At 38.6% G+C, this 19,380-nt stretch overlaps 1 protein-coding gene across 1 annotated transcript in view; it reads right to left on the minus strand.

The window, feature by feature from the left end:
- Positions 1–19,380, minus strand: part of ITGB8 (integrin subunit beta 8) — a 100,961-nt gene that overhangs the window by 65,263 nt on the left and 16,318 nt on the right. The window lies entirely within an intron of this gene.

The raw sequence follows: 19,380 nt of genomic DNA on the forward strand, positions 1-19,380 counted from the left end.
ATAATAAAGAGAGAGTCATAAATTATTTTATCATGAGGTTTTAGTGGAACAATCACATGCTTCCCATACTCCATCCTTTACAATGAAATGTCCCAAGGACATGGGAAATCACAGCATTCTACCCATCTCACACGCACACAGTAAATAACATAGACATCCCGGCTTTAAGTAGTTCACAGTCCAGGTGAGGCGTAAACTGTATAAGCAAACAATAAAATACAGGGTGATAAGCATAACAAAATATCACCAATGCACTATGGGAATATGGTGAGGATCTTCTCACTCTACTTAGAGGGAAGGGCAGGGGTCAGAGAAGAGGGCATGTTTGCGGACGGCTCCCCAGAGGCAGTGATACCTAGTATGTCTCTTTGCCCTCTCATTTTGTTTCTTCTCATTTGTGTTTATCTCTTTCTAAAAAATGTAATAGGCATGAAAGAAGACTGTGTGTGCCCAATCACACATGCATATCGAAGTTTGAAAGGGGATAGAGTCTACAAAATCTCTAGCTATCCCCATCTAATTGGTTTCTCTTTTCCTTCTCTCTCAACTTGCCCCAACATTCTTGAAGACAGGGTTAAAACGGTTCTGACCTGGAGATGGCATGGGATGGGTGTTGGCAGTGAAGATAGAGAGAGGAATACAGAGGAGTAAACATAGCAGAGAGGTGCATTGGGATATTGGGAAGTATGTGCAATTCTAGACCAAAATGTATTTTGAAAACTGAAATAACTGGGATGGTAGTGAGCACTCTTCCCTGTATTTCCCCAGACACCAATGAGTTAAGCTAAAAGCATTCTTCCCTAACATTTCATTGTTCTATTATCCTTCTCTTCTGTCCCCTTCATCCTTTGTCCTTGGCTTTACATCAACTTTTAAAATACACCATCCAAAACATCTTCCCTGATCTAGATGCACTGCACTGGCCTAGAATTTTCTTCACTGGCCTAGAATTCCAAGGACTAAAAAAATAACTAATGTTTGGACTCTCTTTACTACAGTGTGGTCACCAACTATGCAGACTCCATAACCTAAAAATCTTCCATCTGACTTATCCTCCAAAACTGTAATACCTGCTTATTCCTAAAGTATTCAGAAGAGGAGTGACCTTTTTAGTTTTGTTCTCAGAAAACAAATCAGTTTAGGTCTAGAAGTCAAGCACATTTGCAGACCTAACTTGACCTTTACTAACTTTTAAGCTTGACCCAGCTGGAAGATGGAATTAAGTCTATTTCAGATCAGAGTTGACCAAGCCTTTCACTGAATAGGTAGGACTTTTGCTCTGGCAGTTAAGACTGCAGTCTCCTAGAAGGGAAGCTGCAGATTCTATGACTTTGGTCTTTGTTTCTAATGGTTGTCTGACTCTGTCTTAAGTTAACCTGGTTCAAGTTCAAGTCAGGCTCCTACTTCTATAGCACATGTAGTAAATAATGAATTTATAAGCAAACATCTGTTCTCTCTGAATCTTTTTTTAAAATTATTAATTAATTAATTAATTTTCGGCTGTGTTGGGTCTTCGTTGCTGCGCGTGGGCTTTCTTTAGCTGCGTCGAGTGGGGGCTACTCTTCGTTGCAGGGCGCGGGCTTCTCATTGCAGCTGTTTCTCTTGTTGTGGAGCACGGGCTCTAAGCACATGGGCTTCAGTAGTTGTGGCATGCGGGCTCAGTAGTTTTGTCACGTGGGCTCTAGAGCGCAGGCTCAGTAGTTGTGGTGCACGGGCTTAGTTGCTCCGCGGCATGTGGGAACTTCCCCGACCAGGGCTCGAACCCGTGTCCCCTGCATTGGAAGGCAGATTCTTAACCACTGCGCCACCAGGGAAGCCCTGTTCTCTCTGAATTTTGCTTTCTGTTTTCTTTTAAAAGTTCTAGTGCCAACCTCCGTTCTCAAACTTCATATACCTAAGGATGATGACCAAGGGACACAGAGGCTTTGGTTCTGTTAACACTTCCCAGGTTCCAAGGCTGACATTTCTCAGAGTCTATTTAACTACAGGAAAAATGATCCTGTTTAGATGATATGTTTATTAATATTATTTTGAGGATGTTTAATCTGCAGAAGTGAAAGGAAGAAGAAAATGGACCAAGAAAAAAATAACCTAAAGACAGTAGAAATTTCAACGTTTAGCTTGGGATCTTTCCATAAGTCACGTGATCAGATCAAGTGAAATTTCTAGGAAACATTTCTAATGTTTTTCTGGTCTAAAGTCTACACCACAAAATTTCAACAAAATTTAAAGGATGTCCATAGTTATCTGGAAGAATGAACTGAAAACTGATAAGGATTATCGTCCGTGGTATTTAGAATCAATCATTCTAGATCCTCCTGTTACTCCTAGACAGAATGATTTGTAAAAAATGCAGAAATGGATTTTTTCCAGACAGCATCCTCTTCCTAATTGCATTTACTATACAAATTAAATTAAACTTGGATAATTATATAAAACTGCTTCCTTTAAAAAAAACAACAGAATAAACACTGATATGTATTTTACTTTGGTAACAGTCAAAACCAGGCAAGTTGAGCACATGTAGAATAAAGTTTGGAATATAACTTAAGGGTTTCCTTGTTCTAGGTGTATATCATAGTCATGTAAATGTTACAGATATCTTCAAAATACATTACCTGATTACTGAAAGTTCTTGCATAACATGACATTTAATGTGTTATCATTTGATATAAAAGTTAAAACAAAGAAATAGATTCCTGTTTTAATCACTTGTAATTATCTAGTTATTCCAAGTTTTGACTGAGGAACTGTTTTGTAAAGGCCCCTACAAAAATATAGGGAGGGAGGAGGTGGTTCAGGTCTCCTTCTTTGAAAATCAGGCACAGGAAACAGAACCAAAGTCACAGTTAAATTTCATAGGGATTAAGTAAAGGGGCAAGGGAGAAAAGGTGGAAGCATGGAAGCTCTTTGGAAAAGATGGATCTGAGTAGGGAAGCTTGGAAGAGCTTAGAAATGTATTACAAGGTTGGTTCAGTGGGTTGTGTAGGCTTCCTGCTGGAGGAGACTAGTGCCTGTGTTCTGGTGGATGAGGCTGGATCTTGTCTCTCTGGTGGGCAGGATCACATCTGGTGGTGCGTTTTGGGGTGTCTGTGGCCTTATTATGATTTTAGGCAGCCTCTCTGCTAATGGGTGGGGTTGTGTTCCTGTCTTGCTAGTTGTTTGGCATAGGGTGTCCAGCACTGTAGCTTGCTGGTCGTTGAGTGAAGCTGGGTGTTGGTGTTGAGATGGAGATCTCTGGGAGATTTTCGCCATTTGGTATTACGTGGAGCTGGGAGGTCTCTTGTGGACCAGTGTCCTGAAGTTGGCTCTCCCACCTCAGAGGCACAGCACTGACTCCTGGCTGGAGCACCAAGAGCCTTTCATCCACACAGCTCAGAATAAAAGGGAGAAAAAATAGAAAGAAAGAAAGAAAGAAAGAGGATAAAATAAAATAAAATAAAGTTATTAAAATAAAAAATAATTATTAAGAAAAAAGTTTTTTTTAAAAAGTAAAAAAAAAAAAACACAGATGGACAGAACCCTAGGACAAATGGTGAAAGCAAAGCTATACAGACAAAATCTCACACAGAAGCATAAACATACACACTCACAAAAAGAGGGAAAGGGGAAAAAATAATATATCTTGCTCCCAAAGTCCACCTGCCCAGAGATAAACCCACACACATATGGTAACCTTATCTTTGATAAAGGAGGCAAGAATATACAGTGGAGAAAAGACAGCCTCTTCAATAAGTGGTGCTGGGAAAACTGGACAGGTACATGTAAAAGTATGAAATTAGAACACTCCCTAACACCATACACAAAAATAAACTCAACATGGATTAAAGACCTAAATGTAAGGCCGGACGCTATCAAACTCTTAGAGGAAAACATAGGCAGAACACTCTATGACCTAAATCACAGCAAGATCCTTTTTGACCCACCTCCTAGAGAAATGGAAATAAAAACAAAAATAAACAAATGGGACCTAATGAAACTTAAAAGCTTTTGCACAGCAAAGGAAACCATAAACAAGACGAAAAGACAACCCTCAGAATGGGAGAAAATATTTGCCAATGAAGCAACTGACAAAGGATTAATCTCCAAGATTTACAAGCAGCTCATGCAGCTCAATAACAAAAAAACAAACACCCCAATCCAAAAATGGGCAGAAGACCTAAATAGACATTTCTCCAAAGAAGATTTACAGAGTGCCAACAAACACATGAAAGAATGCTCAACATCATTAATCATTAGAGAAATGCAAATCAACACTACAATGAGATATCATCTCACACTGGTCAGAACAGCCATCATCAAAAAATCTAGAAACAATAAATGCTGGAGAGGGTGTGGAGAAAAGGGAACCCTCTTGCACTGTTGGTGGGAATGTTAATTGATACAGTCACTATGGAGAACGGTATGGAGGTTCCTTAAAAAACTACAACTAGAACTACCATATGACCCAGCAATCCCACTACTGGACATATACCCTGAGAAAAACATAATTTAAAAAGAGTCATGGACCAAAATGTTCATTGCAGCTCTATTTACAATAGCCAGGACATGGAAGCAACCTAAGTGTCCATCATCGGATGAATGGATAAAGAAGATGTGGCACATATGTACAATGGAATATTACTCAGCCATAAAAAGAAACGAAATTGAGCTATTTGTAGTGAGGTGGATGGACCTAGAGTCTGTCATACAGAGTGAAGTAAGTCAGAAAGAGAAAAACAAATACCATATGCTAACACATATATATGGAATCTAAGAAAAAAAAAAAGGTCATGAAGAACCTAGAGGTAAGAGGGAATAAAGACACAGACTTACTAGAGAATGGACTTGAGGATATGGGAGTGGGAAGGGTAAGCTGGGACAAAGTGAGAGAGTGGCATGGACATATATACACTACCAAACGTAAAATAGATAGCTAGTGGGAAGCAGCCGCATAGCACAGGGAGATCAGCTTGGTGCTTTGTGACCACCTAGAGGGGTGGGATAAACTAAAACTCAGAGAAGAGATATGGGGACATATGTATATGTATAACTGATTCACTTTGTTATAAAGCAGAAACTAACACACCATTGTAAAACAATTATACTCCAATAAAGATGTTAAAAATATTTTATCTAGGTAACAAGAACTAATAATAATAACTAATAATATTTTTTTAAAAAAAGAAATGTATTACAAGGAAGTTAGTGCCTGAGGCAGTATCTCAAAACAGGGAGAGCAAGGAAATAATGCAACTATTGGTATTTCTCCTTTTTCTTCTAGTTTTTTCCTTGGAGTTCACATAAATAATACAAAATTGAATTGTTATATGTAGCAAAACTTCAACTACTAAAATGATTTTTATTCAACAAATGTATTTTTCAAGTGTGCTCATATAGAATTAGTTGAAAAACTTCACTTTAATATTTGTAGTTTGTTACTAAACTATAATTCAGAGAATACTATTCTCGGGCTTCCCTGGTGGCGCAGTGGTTGAGAGTCCGCCTGCCGATGCAGGGGACACGGGTTCGTGCCCCGGTCTGGGAAGATCCCACATGCCGTGGAGCGGCCAGGCCCGTGAGCCATGGCTGCTGAGCCTGCGCGTCCGGAGCCTGTGCTCCGCAACGGGAGAGGCCACAACAGTGAGAGGCCCGCGTACCGCAAAAAAAAAAAAAAAAAAAAAAAAGAAAATACTATTCTCCATCAGTGGCATCCAGCCTAGATTGGCAAATTTTTCTCCTCTACCTCTAACATACTGCTTAATTTCTTTTGAACTTGTAGCAAATAAGCATTCAGCCCATGTAAATGAAAATGAGTACCTTTATGGGGAAAACCATTTTGTCTAAATAATTTTGCCTCTACTTGCACTTGAAGAAACATAGACCTACATTTATGTTTAGTGAAAAACACCTTGGCTTCCTTTCTTTCTTGTCTCCCTGTTAGTATTTCCAGTGATTAGGTTTGATAGTCTAAAGATGTATTTGGAAAAAAGGTGGTGGTATGATAATGTTCAATTCTTATATAGTGGCTCAGGAAAAAGGGTGAGGGGATTCTAAGAAAAAATAATTGTCTTAGATCCTCAGAGGAAGAACCTGAGAGAGATTCTTGGCAAGTGATTTTTGAGAAGGGAACTGAGATGAGAAAGTCAGGACAAGGTGCTCAGCAAAGATGTTGGTGCAGTCCAAGTCTGATCTCAGCCTGATCCAACCCAGAAGTCATACCCAATTGACACCATGGAGTTGTCCCACCTTGAGGCAAGGGTGGTCTAACATTTATACCCTCATACCAGTCAGTCATTCGCTGCAGGCAGCCTGGAGGGCATAAGGTGGGGGGCAGGGTAGGTTAAAGTCCCAGATATCTTTGAGCCATGTAGTCTGCTTTGGTGGAAGCCAATTCTGAGAAGGTGGCATTTGTGAGCCATTAACAGCCAGAATTCACAGTAGCTGGGGATGGTGTGCCAGCCTGTAAAAGGATTCCAGATGGGGTGCCAGCAACATCTACTAAAATGATGTACCCCAGAGAGTGATAAATAATTAGAGTAGCAGGCAGAGATTGCTATTTGCCTGCCTGTTCTTTACTAAGAGTATCCTAGTTTTGCTGAAGATGGCATTGAGAAGAACTGGAACATCACACTTTCCAGCCTCACTTACATGGTCATATGACTAGTTCTGATGACTGGGATGAGGAGGCAGAAATTGCTTAACGGGGCTTCTGTCAAAGTTCTTCAAAAAGAGGGCTGATTCAGCTGGAAGGCCCCTTTTGTCTTATGCTTGTCCTGCTTCTTCCTGCCTGGAACATGGATGTGATGTCTCAAACAGCAGCAGCAATCTTCATACTTGAGGTAACCTTTTTCATAGAAGCCAATAGTGAAGATGGCAAAAGTAAAGAAGCCCAGGCTGCTCATCACTGTGGAGTTGCTGCCCGCTTTCTGGGTTGTCTCTCAGAACTGTTTCTGACATTAAGAGGAAAATTCACCCCAATCTTACTTAAGCCACTATTTTTAAAGGCCCTGTTACTAGCAGATGAACACAATGCCTCAGACAGTTTTTCATCTGAGATTCAGAAGATAAATTAATGAGATGTCCATAGCAGCGTTATTTACAGTTGCCAAGATATGGAAGGAACATGTGTCCGTCAACAGATGAATGGATATAGAAGATGTGGTATACACACACACACACACACACACACACACACACACACACACACAATGGAATATTACTCATCCATGAAAAAGAATGAAATTTTGCCATTTGCAACAACATGGATGGACTTGGAGGGTATTATACTAAGTGAAATAAGTCAGAGAAAGACAAATACTGTATGATATCACTTATATGTGGAATATATAAAATAAAACAAACTAGTGAATGTAACAGAAAGGAAACAGACTCACAGATATAGAGAACAAGCTATTAGTTATCAGTGGGGAGAGAGAAGGGGGGAGGGGCAAGATATAGGTAGAGGATTCAGAGTTACAAACTATTATGTATAAAAAAAAAGCTAGAAAGATATTGTACAACACAGGGAATATACCAATATTTTACAATAACTTAAAAGGAATATAACCTTTAAAAATTGTAATTCACTCTGTTGTACACCAGTAACTTACAATATTGTATGTCAACTACATCTCAATGAAAAAATGAAAAAAATTAATAAGAGAAAGACTTGAGCAGAATTAATATAACTGCTTTTTTAGAAATGTTAAGCATAACATTACTTTATGTGAAACAGATCATCCACCCTAAAGAGATTGTGTTTTTTCATGTTTTGCTATTCTTTGGAAAAGTAAGACTACTAGACTGTCAGTTCCTAGAAAACAGGTGCTTACACATATTTTCTTTCTTTCCTCAGTATCTGAGCCTAGCACCTGGTACACACTCAATTAATGTGGGATGAATAATTGATATTCTTAGTTGAGTTTGATTTGTCAATTTAATTTCTCAGGTCTTTCTAGCTCCTGAATATGCATTTTAAAATAATCTTTCTTTCCAAAACCTATTTATTGCAGAAGGCAATATAACTATGTTTACTTAATGTTTCACATCTGTATGACCTCATCTTGATGTTTCCAAATGTGAAAAAAAACAAATATACCTATAGTGACAAATTTCTTTTTATTTTTTTAACATCTTTATTGGAGTATAATTGCTTTACAATGGTGTGTTAATTTCTGCTTTATAACAAAGTGAATCAGTTATACATATACATATGTTCCCATATCTCTTCCCTCTTGCATCTCCCTCCCTCCCACCCTCCCTATCCCACCCCTCTAGGTGGTCACAAACCACCTAGCTGATCTCCCTGTGCTATGCGGCTGCTTCCCACTAGCTATCTATTTTATGTTTGGTAGTGTATATATGTCCATGCCACTCTCTAGTGACAAATTTCTTTTCCTTACATTTGGTCTTCTGATACTGTACAGTTCTGCTGGTTTATTTTAAAGCAAGGCTAGTTTCTTTCTAAAAAACTCTGAATATGTGATGGAATGATACTGAATTGAAATAGCACTTTTGAATGCTACCATTATCAGATGCAAAACTACCAAATTCACTTTTTTTTTCTTATTGTTCAGATCTAAATCAGATTCCATTTCAGCAAATGTTTTATGCCCCTATGAGGTTGAGTAACTTCTTACTGAGAGGAACTTCCTTATAATGCCAATGTTAGGCAATAGCATTGTATCTTTTCTTCTTATTAACCAGGTTTATTAGACTTTTATTACATGTAATCCTCGTTTCAGGGACAAATTTCAACCTCCCTTGTTATATAGCAGAAAATCATGTGAGTACAATAGGGTTTTATGCTAGCATAAAGATTTTTGGAGCACAAACGGGGAAAATAAAGCCACTTTCAACACTGGGCAGGTTAAGAAATGTTAGGGCAATGCTTCACATTCCATTAGTCTGCCCTTCCCTATTTGGGGCAATCCCAGCATGAGTCAGTATTTAAAGTACGCTGGGATGGCATAAATCAAAACTCTAGTTCATGATGGAATTTACAAGAAGAACCACTGTGAAGCCACTGATGACATTCATTTGTGTTGAAATGGGCCACATCCAGAATGCTAGTCTGGAGGGGTCATATCAGAAACTTTTATTGTGACTCATTTACACACATTTTAACCAACTTTGCTTTGAAAAAATTCTGATTGCAGGCCATCTTTGGTGATTGTGTAATTTATGCTCTACACCAGAACAATTTTAACTTGAAAGGGGGAACTATTAACTACACTGGTGAAACAGGTGTAAACTGAAACTCCTCAGGCAAGCTGAGGCCTCAGGTCACCCTAAATGCACAGTAGTTTGGTGTGTAGAACAAGAAATAAAAACAATACACAAGGTAATCCATGCTCAGGTGATAGAAAATGTACAAGGAGAAATAAAACACCATGAGTTATTATTTGTTTTATAATGTGATCTATAAGCTTCATGTATTTGCATATCCAGTTCTCTCTTCAGATTGAGAAGTTCTCAGCTATTATTTCTTTTTTAAAAAATTTATTTATTTTTATTTTATTTATTTTTGGCTGCGTTGGGTCTTCTTTGCTATGCGCAGGCTCTCTCCAGTTGTGGCGAGCGGGGGCTACTCTTCGTTTTGGTGCACAGGCTTCTCATTGCGGTGGCTTCTCTTGTTGCAGAGAAGGGGCTCTAGGCACGCAGACTTCAGTAGTTGTGGCACTCGGGCTCAGCAGTTGTGGCACATGGGCTCAGTAGTTGTGGCTCCCGGGCTCTAGAGTGCAGGCTCAGTAGTTGTGGTGCACGTGCTTAGTTGCTCCGCGGCATGTGGGATCTTCCCAGACCAGGGCTCGAACCCATGTCCCCTGCATTGGCAGGTGGATTCTTAACCACTGCACCACCAGGGAAGCCCCCATGAGTTGTTATTGATGAGGGAATCTCTTCACATTAAGGATAAACCATCAGGTTTGAAAGATAGGTAAAATGCAGAAATCTGGCTGAAATTTGTTTGATTGTTTTTTAGATTATATCCTCTTTGAAATGAGAAGGAGACAAAAGAGTATAAAGAGTACTTGTCATTTGCATTTGAAAATGACTTTGCAGTTCATATTATTTCCTAACAGTGAATTTTCTTTTGGTGGGCCAAGCAGGTATTCAACAAGATAGTTCAACAAGAAGAGGCTCAAATCAAGTTTTGCTTTTACTCCTTTGCCTGTGCATATCAGTTTGTCTCCTGACATTCACTCACCTGGTGGGAATTTGTGACAAAGCAAGGGCAACTCAGGAAGAAAGGTGAGGGGCAAAAACACAGCATCTCTCAATATCGCTTTCCTACTTCAGACTTGGAACTTGAAAAAGGATCAAAATCTCAAGATTCAGGGAGGGCTCCAGAGGCCCCTCTGAGGCAAATTCTGGTTAAAGCTGCATTTGTCTAACTTGGAAAAGCAATATTAGTCATGTGCTTTGTGTCTTGTTTTAACTGGAACTTTTCCATACATTCCAACTGTCCTGTTTATGAGGCACACTCCCTTTTTATAAAAGCCAAAATATTCACCGGTTTCCCACTCTGTTCCTCTAAATAATGTTTTTTAATCTAACACACTAGAGTTCTAGGGGCTCTTCCTATTTTCCTCTCCAGCTCTTGGCATGTATGAATTTCCTTTCTCCCACCTAAAAAAAAAATCATAGTGCTATTCATGTCAAAACCCAAATGCCCCAGGATAGTAGGAATACATTTTTTTCATTATATCTTTTAATCTTGAAGTCACGTTGCAGGTGTGCACTTGATTAGAGCACTTCTAAGTAAAAAAATAAATTAAAACTCAAAGTGAATTTTAGTTAATTCAGCATTTGGTTTTCCTGTAATTACACTTCAAAGACCAAAAAGGTATCTATAGTTGACTCTGCCACTTGAAAATCAAACCTATATATATGATAGGATAAAATTAGGGAAAAAAACTCAAACATTTATTAAGTGATTACTCTCATTTGGGCCCTGTACCAAGCACTTTATATGTATTATCTCACTGAAAATTTATAAAAGTCCTATGAGGAGAGCACTACTAAGCCCATTTTAAAGATAAGGAACTAACTAAAACTCAGGCAAAGTCTCATCTCAAAGTCAGAGAGCTAGTAAGCGCAGAGACCAAGTGTGAACCCAATTCTGACTACAGAGCCTCTTCTCTTAAACATTGTCCTGTATAGAATAGAGAAAAACATAAAGACAATTATACCGAAGTATGATTTAAAACCTAAAACCCTTGTTAATTAGTACTATTATTAATTCTTAAATGATGACTCAATAATAATTCCCATGTAGCTGAAGACAATTCTTTCATACTAGTAGTATGTCATTACTTTTCCTATCATCAGTCCCACTCTAGAGATGAAGAGGTTAGATTCTCCCCAGTAGGATTATTTTCTATCCTCAGTGCCAAAGACTTCCCTAACTACTTCAGTGCCCTTTTCAAAATTCACTTTATTTCTAAGCACAAGGAAACTTTGAGTTTTAACACCAAAGCCCCAGCTTGAATGTCTTACCAAGTGCCTGAATCAGATTGGTTGGCACTTTTTCAGCAAGGGAGAGAGCTTCTCCTTTTACTACTGTGTTTCCCCAATATCTTGCCAGGGGACAGTTCTGGGCTGCATGCTAATTAGGCAGAAGCACTTGAAATGGTGTTTGCAGTTGCAGTTTCCATTTGTGAATTTCCAGTTCTGCCCTGGAAGCCAAATCTGGAACAGGGAAGCAAGCAACTTGTTCTTGCCCTAACTGCCTATTCTCAGACCTTGGCTTCATAATTTAACTTTGCTGAGGTTTTGCTTCCTTGCTGATGAGACAGGGAAAATGCTCCTGCTCTTTATATGCTGTATTCATCTACTGTGTTGTGAAAACACTTTAAAAAGTAGAGTATGAGTTTAAATGACATGATTGGTGGGAAACTTTTGCTTTATAGCATGTACAATCCTGTTAGTTTATGTGGACATTTTAAGATATAATTTATAATATGAAAGATGTGTTTTTAAAGGTCATCCACAACCCTGTATGTTATATATATCAGTCACTCATCAGTTGTCTGTAACGCAGAATCATTCATTGTTTTATGTTTTAACCTTGTCAGCAAAGAAGTACAAACAAACTTTTGCTGGGATGAAAGTGTTCTGTATGTTGTTTGTAGTGTTAGTTTCGCAGGTCTATACATCTGTCAAAAACTGTTCAATTGACACTTTAAATGATGTAAATTTTATCAGTAAGGTTGATTTATTGTTGTAATATTTATCAATAAAGTTTATTTAAGATTAGCATTGTAAATTAACTTTGATAGAATATTATTTGTTAGATAAAGGACAATCAGAGCACAGTGGGGAAATATATTCCTTTCTTGAGAATATATATAAAAATATTAAATTACTTTATGTGGTTTTTAAAAAGTATGCTAATGACACATTATATAAATCTTTTGACTTACAGATCAATTTGTGGTTAACTAAAGTCATTTATCCCTACACTATATTTACCTGGTTTATATAACCTATTCAGATCGAGGGGTAAATTATTGTAATGCTCCTTCAAACGGACTGAGCTCAGCTGTGAGATGATAAAAGTTTTTTCGGGTTAAAAAATTATTTTTTAGGGCCTCCCTGGTGGCGCAAGTGGTTGAGAGTCCGCCTGCCGATGCAGGGGATACGGGTTCGTGCCCCGGTCTGGGAGGATCCCATATGCCGCGGAGCGGCTGGGCCCGTGAGCCATGGCCGCTGAGCCTGCGCGTCCGGAGCCTGCGCGTCCGGAGCCTGTGCTCCGCAACGGGGGAGGCCACAACAGTGAGAGGCCCGCATACCGCCAAAAAAAAAAAAAAAAAAAAAAAAAAATTATTTTTTATATTCTACTTGGAATTCCTTGCAAGGCTTCAGCAGCATGAAAAATTGAAAGGAGTGTGTACTAATACCAAGTGTAAGATTAAGTATCTTAGTAATTAGTACTAATATTAGCACTAATATAGTTTGAAGTACACATTAATAATATATTTTTTAGTCCATTCTCTATAATAAAATCACTTCAATCTTCAAGCCAAAGATGATTCTAAATACTTCAGTGTCTCTTATAAAATTCATTTTACTTTTGGACTCAGGCAAAGGAAATTCTGAATTATAATTTAAAAATTTTCACCTTACTCTACCTTATAGGAATGAAATTTGATATTCTATAATATTTATATTACCTAAACTATTTCAACTAATTGCCCAGTTTACTTCCATTGGCTGGAATTTGACTAGGTACTTCTTGCTACATACATATATCAATGATCACTCGTAATCTTCAAGGTGTACTTTCCAAGGACAAGGATATTCTCTTATAAAACCACCAAGAGTTGGTGAATTCAGGACATTTTATATTGATACTATAACACAAACTAATCTATAGTCCATATTGTCCTATGAAATTCTTGTTCCATAGTCTCCATATTTCCCAAAATGGTCCAGCTATTGCTTCCACCTCATCAAAACTCAGCTTTATTAGAGTTTATCATTCTTTGGGTAAATCTTCAACCAATGTTTTAATCTTCTTGCTCTCACTAGCTGTTTGTAGGCTTCTCCCCCCATTCCCCCAGTCCCTGCCTCCCAAAACGTATCAACTTCTATTCTTTCAAAGTTCACAGCTCTTATTTAATATGCCCCTCCCAATCTTTGTTATCATCACCAGACATTTTTCTAAATTTTACAAAGTATTATCTTGCTCATGATTTTCAGCTTACCCAATTCCATAAAATCACCCAAATCACCCCATATCTCACTACCTCCACCTTAGAGTTGTTGGGAATCCCTGGGGCCTGCAGCAGGGCATTCTCATGAGCTATTGGGGCCAATGGATCATGAAACCATGAGAGAGTTATTAGACCCAAAGACCAAAAGTAGGATAAAGGACAAATTCAGGAGGAGCCAGAGGATGGGACAGAAGGCAGGCTCCTGAGCCAAGAATTCTAAACATGAAGTTGAAAATAAACAGAAGTAGTGTTTATGCATCCTAAGCAACAACTTATACCTTAGCATCTGAAGCTGCCTTTGTGCAGCACTGTTTCTTCCAAATTTCTTTCTCATTTCACCTAACCCTTAGGCCTTGTTGATTCATCTCTTGTTGACTTTCCATCATAGTTTCTCACATTCACTATTCTAATTCTTTCTCTTCAAATCCCCAAATGCTTCTACCAAGTCCTCATACTTAAGATATGACCCAACCTTACCTTTATATTACCTAGAATATCTAAATTACTTCTTTTTTAAACTCAAATTTGTCTTTGTTCTCTTTTCAGAGGAAGAAGAGTTTCATACTTGCCAAGATCATTTCCTCTGTCTGTCTAGTGAATTGCTCACTCAAAGGCAAACAATAATTCCCTAATTATATCTAGCAACTAGTATTTAGTAATGTTTAAATGTGCTCTACCTTTTAATAGTGAGTGGACACTCTATCACTTCTCCCATTCCCACAGCTAATTCTCTTTTTATGTCTGGCTATTTCTACATCTCTCTAAACTCTATACCTTGATGGCTTCATGAACTAACATGACTTTAAGTCTCATCTGCTTGCACATGACCATCAAATTAGTATCTGCAGTTCCAAATTCTCACTCAAGTTTCTGTCTTGAATTTTCAACAGTCTTCTGGACATTCCACGTAGGTTCCTACTGGAACTTCAAAAGCTGCAAGTCTCAAATAAAAATCATCTTCCCATCTATCAGTAGCTCTTCCTGACTTGACTGACCTATTTCTGTTAATTACAATATTTTCCTAGTTATTCTGCTTTAAATCTTTATAGTCAACATTGACTCCTCCCTCTGCCATAATCCCAGCAACCTGTTAGTCACCAATAATCCTTGCTTTTACCTCAGTATCTTTAGCATTCATCTTTCCCTTATTGGACTTCAACCTAGTTTAGACTCTCATTTATCATTTGCTTTACTGTTAACAATTTTCTCAGTCTTTTACCTTGGGCATCTACCACTGAAATTCATTATACAGATGTTCCTCAGTTTCTCCAGGGGGTTGGTTCCAGGACCCCCTGCCCCATACCAAAATCCAAGGATGCTCAAATCCCTTATGTAATATAAAATGGCACAGTATTTGCATATAAGCTGTGTACATCCTCCCATATACTTTAAATGTTCATGTTAATGCTATGTAAATATTTGTAAATACAGTGTAAATATTATGGAAATAGTTGCCAGTATGTGGCAAATTCAAGTTTTGTTTTTGGAACTTTCTGGAATTTTTTTTCTGAATGTTTTCAATCTGTGCTTGGTTGAATCCAGGGATGTGACACCCCTGGATACGGAGGGTTGACTGTATACATTATTGCCTACCCTACTAAACAATCAAATAAAAAGCCTTCAATGATATCCCACCACCTGAGTAGTCAGGTTCAAACAAATTCACCTATATCTAACTCAATGGCTCTCTCTTTCACTTCTCCCCTGATGCCCTAGTCATGGCCAGTATGTATGCCTCCTCTCTCTGCCTGAAGAATCATCCTGGGCATTTCCCTCTGTTACAGTCCTTCCAGTTCTTCAGCATCCAATTAAGACACTTATCTTACTTTTACATCTCTGCCATCAGTTCCTTCCTGTTCCTTTCAGGTGTGGCTTATCTCGCTACTTTTGAGTCCTTACAGAATTTGCATTGTGATTCTTACATTGTGCATTAAATTATAGTTATTTGTATGTATTTTATTTAGTTATTTGTGTTTTATTTGTTTATTTAGTTAGTTGCAGATTATGCAAGTGTGGGTATAATTTACATATTACATTTGTAAATATACTTAGCAAGAAGCAAATTCCCCCAGGGAGGAGATGATGTTAGATAGTTTGGAAAGTCTTCACTAAACCCTTTCACTTCCAAAGCATTGTTGGTTTGTACTACCTTCCGGTATAATCCTCAGCTATTATATACCACCTCAGATAATCAGCTCCAGCTGATCGTCTGAGGGGGTAGCCCAAGGCATTCAAAAAAAATGTCCATCTCCCACTCAGTAGGAGATTCAGTAGAGTGAGCATCCTCACACCAGAACAAAGTCAGGCTTCCTCAGACGTTTCTCTTCCTTCCATAGAATCAAGAACAAGCCCCAGAACTTCCACCTTCCTCTTGCCATTCACAGCTTTATCACCACTATCTACCTTGAGTTCACAAATACTAATCTGTCCTATCCGTGTTCATGTCAGTCTCTTCAAGGAGTCTAAAACTTGCAAATGCCCCTCCAATCCCTATTAGGCTATACACAATCTCTCTTCTCCCCTTATCTGCACTCTTTTACAACTCCAGAAACCCTCTTCTTGTGCTCTCCAAAACTGTTAGCCCATTTCCAGAAGAATTCCCTGTATATCGGTCTCTTCTATGCATTTTCCCACTCCTTGCTCTAATGAAAACTGAATCACCCCTGAGGTTCGCTTCCTTTGCTGACCTCATGAGTAATGGCTGTTTCTCCCATGACCCTCATGACACTGGGCCTAGAGGCAGATAGCTGCCCTCCTTAGTTCTTATTGCCACTTCCAGGGCACTTTCCCTCCCTCATCCCTAACTTCTCCCAGTTTTGACATTCTTAACTCAGATTACATCACGCAGAACCCTGAATTACTACCAGCATTTACTGACGCCAGGGTGATGCCTTCTCATTTCTAGAGAATTTTGACTCGTTGCTCATCACACTCTCCAATACTACTACTATTTCAGTTCATGGCAATTTCAGTATATATGCAGAACATCTTTGCAGTACCTAGATGCCCCACTTCCTCATTCTCTTCTCCAGTTATTTTGTCCTCCACTCTGATTTAGCTACTTGCTTAAGACACGGTCATAGCTTTAGACCTTGTAATTACCAGTAATTGCAACCCCTCTACAATCCCAATATTTCCCATATATTTCCCTCTCTGACCACTACCTCGTGTCTTTCAGTCTCACTCACTTCCAGGATCCTGACACCAACAATCTGCCACCTCCACTCCTTCCATCTTCCCATCTATGTCACATCTCTTACGTCCCTTGATAGCCTCTCTTTTTTTCCATCACCTCCACCAATTATCCACAAGGCTAACTCTCACTGCCCTTAAGACTTTGCTCAAACATCCCCTTTCTTAATGATGTCTAGCCCGTCTAATACATTTAAAATGGCAACTCCCACCTATCCCCCTAATCCTGGTCTACTATTTCCCATAGCACTTAGCACTTTCTAACATACTATATAATTACTTATAACCATGTTTACTTTTTATTTTGTTTCCTCTTCCCCCAAAATATAAGACTCATGAGGACAAGGATTTGTGTCCTTTTGTTTCCTAATGTTTCTTATACATATTGAACTATGCTTTCCACACAGTCATTGTTGAAAAATTATTTGTTAAATGATTAGCACTTATTAGATTTTAGTTTAAATTATAGAACCTGTTAGATTATAATTCACGTTTAAGTGCCAGTCTCTTCCTTTCAAGTGACATATCATTGAGGCAGATGCTATCCTTTCATATTTCCCTCCAGGTTTATGGACTTGGCTCAGATATCACATTCTGATGGGAGGAGGCAGACCATAGAAAAAATAAATAGAAGGTCTAGCATTCTAGAAGGTGCTATATGTCTAGCACTTTCTGTAGAGAAAAACAGACTCAGATGGGGAGTGAGGAGTGCTAGAGAGGAAGGTGTGAGCACTGCTGCTTATCCCCCAGCTGCGTTTGTTTTCACTATAGAAGTTGCTAGACAAATGGCACCTTCTAGCACGCTGGACATTCTATTTATTTTGTCAATGGTCTGGCTCCTCCCATTAGGATATAAACTACATGTGGGCAGATATTTTTGTCTGTTTTGTCCACTGCTCTATTTTCAGGGCTTAGGGCAATATCTGGCACCTTATAGAGACTCACTACATATTTGTTTAATGAGAAGATGAATGCATGTCTCCTCTGCATTGACCAAAATGTCCCGTGTGTGCCCTCTCCCCCAACCCCTTCTCCCTCTGAATTGATGTGTTTACTTCTGCATCGTTCAGTTAACTTTCTCCCAGTTGTGCCCCCTTCTCTCAGTCAGCTCTGAAACTCAGCTCAGGATGCCTCCCCTTGGGAAGCTTTGTCCTGTTACTGCACTTATTCTCTCTGGCCATTCTGCACTGCTCCCCAGCACTCATAACACTTTCTTTTTTTGACACATTGTCTCTGAATTTTGCCACTTTGATATCCCTAGTCTACTCATTCGATAAATTAATCCTATATTTCTGTTCTTCCTGTTTTTATACACTCATTTAACACTCATTTATTAGTTTTCTGCTAATAGCTAAAGACAATGCAAGTAATCACATATACCTTTAGGGTAAGGGATACACAACCTGTATTTGCTTTATGTTGATGCATTTTATGATGGTTTCTAGGAATACATTGTACCTAAAAAGGTGAACCATATGTATAGTAAAACCTAAGTAGTTGAAACCTTCAGTTAATCAAGGCCCTGCACTTTAATTCTCTGCTGAAGCATAGGAAAATTTAAAATTAAGTGTTAATATTTAGAAGGGACTTTGAGGTTCTGTCTCGGCATCAGGACACACTTGACCTATATCATGTCTAATTCAGGAGAAGTCAAAAGCCCTGCAACACTAATGACCCAGACCACCCACCTCGGCCCCACATCACTATCTTGCTTTACGTACTCACACAGTTCCCAAGCTCAGCTGTCCCACCTGCGTGATATCTTATATCTCCTCTGTCCCCATAGCAACTAGTACAATGTCAAATGTACTGAGTAGGTGTTCAAACAATACTTTCTGGTTTATTGATTGAATGATAACTGTGAGGCTTTTCTCAAATCTCAAAGTCTGAATGATGTACTTACTAAGATAGGAAAGTTTACAAATACATCTTTAAAAGATTTTCAAAAGAAAGCATCAAACTATGAATGACCATGGATTTCACATACACTGTAGGTAACCAGGGTTTTACTATAACTGTTTCTCACCTTCTCATGGGCAGCACTGTTAGTATTATTAAAAGATTTCTTGAGTAGAAGGAAGAGAATGGACAAAGATTTGGTCAAAAGAGGAAAAGATTATCATCTGGGAACACAGCAGAAAATTCCACTTCTTAAGGAATTTGAAGTTATAATGATTTGGATGGCCTTCGTCCATTCATGAATTATTTGGTAATTGTTTAATACCTGCTATAATCATGGCATTGTGAAGGGTCTTAAGAATAGGTTACCTACCTTGTGAAGCTTATAGGGTAACAGCAAAAACTAACATATGACAGAACCTTAATAAGTGTGCTGTGAAAAGAACAGGCTAGGAGCTATGGCAGCAAACCATAGGAGGATGTCACCTAAAAGGGAGACTGGGAGGGTCAGTAAAATCTTCCTTGAGGAATTTGCCAGATCCTTTTATTACATAATTGCATCTCTATTCTGTCTGGTTCCCAAATCACA

Source organism: Mesoplodon densirostris, chromosome 9 (genome assembly GCF_025265405.1).
Source record: "Mesoplodon densirostris isolate mMesDen1 chromosome 9, mMesDen1 primary haplotype, whole genome shotgun sequence".
Taxonomy (NCBI): Eukaryota; Metazoa; Chordata; class Mammalia; order Artiodactyla; family Ziphiidae; genus Mesoplodon; species Mesoplodon densirostris.